This window comes from Condylura cristata, unplaced genomic scaffold, assembly GCF_000260355.1.
Source record: "Condylura cristata isolate star-nosed mole 26May11 unplaced genomic scaffold, ConCri1.0 scaffold00010, whole genome shotgun sequence".
Classification (NCBI taxonomy): Eukaryota; Metazoa; Chordata; class Mammalia; order Eulipotyphla; family Talpidae; genus Condylura; species Condylura cristata.
The window spans coordinates 53,635,883-53,639,786 of NW_004567111.1; the positions used below are offsets into that span (position 1 = coordinate 53,635,883).

Genomic DNA, 3,904 nt, shown 5'->3' on the forward strand with positions numbered 1-3,904 from the left:
TGAGGAGTTGCCTGCAGGTCAGTTACCACCCAGTCTTCTACCAACCCCACTTTCCCTCCCTCACACCAGTTCAGGACTGTCCCAGGCTGTCTTCTGGCACCTGGACAACACCTCAGTTCTCTGATTGGCTTCTGCTTCCACTCTTGCTGCTCTAAATCCATTCCCCACTTAGCAGTCAGAGTGGCCTTCCCAAATCATGTACCTCACCAACGTTACTCTTCTGCTAACATTATCATTGCTTCAGAATAAATGTCAACTCAGATTCTTCACAATATGGATCTTGTCACCCACTATCTTCCCCCCGCCCTTTTCCCTTCAGTAAAAGCCATTCCTGCCTCCCAGAACATATTTCAATACCTTGAATACACAGGGGTCTCTCAGCTGCTCACTCTGAGCTCCTGCTCATTATCTGGTTATATATAACTGACCTGACCACAGGCTTCTTAAAAGACATCACTTCTTCCACAAATGCCTTCTTCTGACACCCTCCCTGGTCCCACATTCCCCTACCACCATTTTGGTAGCTGCTGCTCCACATTTGCCTGTAGGCCCAGAGACTTCCTGGGTTTCCACCCACCCCGGAGCAGAATCAGCTCCCCTATTTCGCCCTCAGGCTGTGGCAGGGAAGGCACAGATGGGGTTTCACTTGTCTGTATGCCCAGGTCCAGCCTAGCCTGTGATCTACTCAAATAAGGGAATGAGTATGCAGCTATTACTCAGTCTTCTCATTTTATGTCTCATGATATCTGCAGGGAAGGGTGGGGGAGGAAGGGCACATTCCCAATGTTCATTTGCAACAAAATGTCATTAGTGTACTTTTCCTCAAAACTTTCTGTCTCTGAAATTACATCAAAGATCTGTGGTCAGGGATGCAAGGTAAGTGGTATTTGTGTGTGTATATATATATATATATATATATATATATATATATATATATATCTGGGGGTGGGGAGCAGTGTGGAGAGGAAGGGGATGGCCCCAAAAGGGTAAAAGGGATAGCCGGGTGCTCTGCCTTAAATATTGTAGGCAGTAACACTGTTTATATCTCTGAAGCTTACAATTGTCTTTTTGACTCTGAAGTAATAAGAGATCTGTTTCTGCAACAGCTAACAAGGGAACCACCTTAAAATTCCTCAGACAACTTACAAGAAAAAAAAAATGTTTTGATTAAGATTAGAATCAGGCCCTCCCTGGTGGTGCCAAGGGTTAAAGCACAACACTATGAAGCTGTCCATAGCCACTGCAGCACCAGTTCCATCCCAGCGGGGAAGGTGACTCACGTGGTGTGGCAGACTTCACCTGACCGTATTACAGTAGACCTGCCTGTTCTGTTCCCAGCCTGTCTCTGGTGAATCCTCTCTCATTCCCTGTACCTCTGGCCTGAACCGCAGTTCTTGTATGCATAAAAAAATAAATATTAAAAAAAAGATAAGACTCAAACCAAAAAGAAACCAACTACTTTTCAAGAATCTAAGATGCCTCCAAATACTCTAGACAGTTGAACTTCTGTACTAAAAGTACAAACTAGGTAAAATGCTCTTGACTGCCTGTTAGGGGAACACTTACATGGAAAGTAAACTTTTTGCCCATGAGAACAAAATTCATTTTTTATAACGTACACTTTCTAATGTAGAATAGAAATAACAATGGTGAACTGGATCCTTTTAAATTTTTCCTTTAAGGGCAGGGAAGAGCACAAGGGACTATGGTGATGTTCTTAGGTGACTTGGTGGTAGGAATTTTATGGGGGCTTGAGAGGACAATGTACAAAAATGAACAATGATACATATATATTTAAAAAATAAAATTCTGGACCCTCCCTGGTGGCACAGCGGGTTAAAGCACAGCACATTAAAGCACAGCACAAGGGGCTTAAGCCACTTCTGCATGAGTTCGATCCCCGCCTTCCCCGGAGGAGATCCATACCTCACCACAGACCCCTCCTGACCTGCCCACTGCTCCCCTCAGCAGGGTACTTTGTCAGTCAGCCTGTTCTGCTCCCCACTCTTTCTCTGGTGAATCCTCTCACCCTCTGTATCTCTGGCCTGTACCCCAGTTCTGTATGAATAAATAAATCTTTAAAAAAATAAAAATAAAATAAAATTCTTCCAGTTTAACACATTGTTTAACTTCCTGAGCAGTTAAGCTCCACTCCCTTCCTTCTCCTACCCTTCTCTTCCTCTTTCTGTCGCTCCATTCTTTTCCTTCTTCCTTGTTTTCTCTCACTATGCTTCCCCGCTTCTTTGAAACCTTTCTTCAGAAATGCCAGAAATGTGCATACCTGAAATGAAAACTCTTCCAAGTTTGGGATTATTTGGCTCCAGCCCACTGCTTATACCCCCTTACTCCCTCTCACCAAAGATCAGACTAAACCATGCCATCAGCCCAATAGAACATTTCCTTTAAATATTGTCAAAGATATGTAAGGCAAACAGGCTTAACAGAAACAAGCAGTCAGTGATGAATTTATTTACACTTTCCTATTTATCCTTAATGAAGCTCATGTATTGGGTTTATGCAAAGACTTCATCCTCAGACATCTCCAGTAGAAGTGTAGACCCAACCCAAAAGTAACTCTAGTACAAAGAAGGAGGGAACCCCCCAACCCCCAAGAAAAGCTTAGTTAAAGTACTGAGTGGAGCTGGGGTCAAGGTTTTCTGAAATGGATTAAAGGCGACTCTATCGAAAATCTGAGCAGCCCAGGCCAAATGGTGGCCTCTGTATTATTCAGTTTGGCTGCTGCTTTAACTAGAGATCGCTGGTTACACAATCCCTTGTTAGGTTATTCAGCTTAGCCTTGGGAGACTGGCATGCCTTAGATGTCTGACTTAGAAAAGCAAGAGGAGACCCTAAATCTGGAGTATACACAAGATTCTAAAACTCCCAAGGTGATTTTGCAATGAGTACTTTGCAAAGATATGATCTTACTTCCCAAACAGGTGTTGCTTAGATGATGCAGGAACTTATGACTCCTATAGATAGAGAGTCAGGGTATTATGATGAATAAAATCAAGTGTTTTTGAGTTGGAAGGAACCAACATTCAAGTCTCAGCTCTACCTCTTGATGACTCTTATTACTTCTCTCTAAGCTTGAAAACCCTCATCTGCAGGGAAGGACTAAAGTGACCATTAACGGAGAGAACAGGAATAACTTAATTAACTTGATGCCTGACACTTGGTAAATTTTCAGTTGACATGACCTAATAATAACATTTGTGAGAATAATGTATAAAGCTCAGAAAATTAAATAACTTGCCAATTGTGGCCAAATGAAAGCAACTGGGAACGTTTAATCTAGAGAAGAGTAAACCAGAAAGTCAATTCTATTTAATTCATTTTACATTCTTATTACACAGTAGTGCATGTCTGTGGGTTTTTTTTTTTAAGAAAATAATATAAGCTGAAAAACTTAAATTACAAATTTTACCACTAAACAGAAAAATCAAAATTTTTATACATTTTGCTTTTATCTTTCTATCTTTTATCTTTATGTACCAGTGAACAAAATAAATTTACTTTTCAAAAATTGCTCTTACTATGAAATGATAAGGAAGGCATAGTTCTCAACACTGAATTAACAAAGCAAAAATTAAAATGCTCACCTGAAGATGTCTTTCTTTCAGCAGCCTTGATTTCTGTTTCCTTTATCTCTTCTGCCTGCCCTCTCCAAGTAATGCAGCTTGCTCACTTAAAACGAAAAGTGAAACAGCAAATTATATTTTACGAGTTGTGTCAGCCAATAGCAAGATAATAAGAAATTTTGGTGTGGACTTCCTCCTCATGAAGAGGATTTTCAGTTAAGGAGGGCTTTTAAACTGGCAAAACTTGGATAAATCCCACCCCTGTAATTAATTAGCATATTTCAAAAGTATATCAAAGGGCTAAAGGCTGAGATTTTAAAAGG

The 3,904-nt window shown here is 40.9% G+C and overlaps 1 protein-coding gene across 1 annotated transcript in view; it reads right to left on the reverse strand.

Annotated features, from left to right (window-relative positions):
* The window catches only part of CYSLTR2 (cysteinyl leukotriene receptor 2), a 23,097-nt gene extending 19,453 nt beyond the window's left edge, over positions 1-3,644 (reverse strand). The window contains exon 1 of the mRNA XM_012723192.1: positions 3,603-3,644. The gene's annotated coding sequence lies outside the window, so the exon portion shown is untranslated. The remainder of the gene's footprint in view (positions 1-3,602) is intronic.
* Positions 3,645-3,904: the final 260 nt, after the last annotated feature.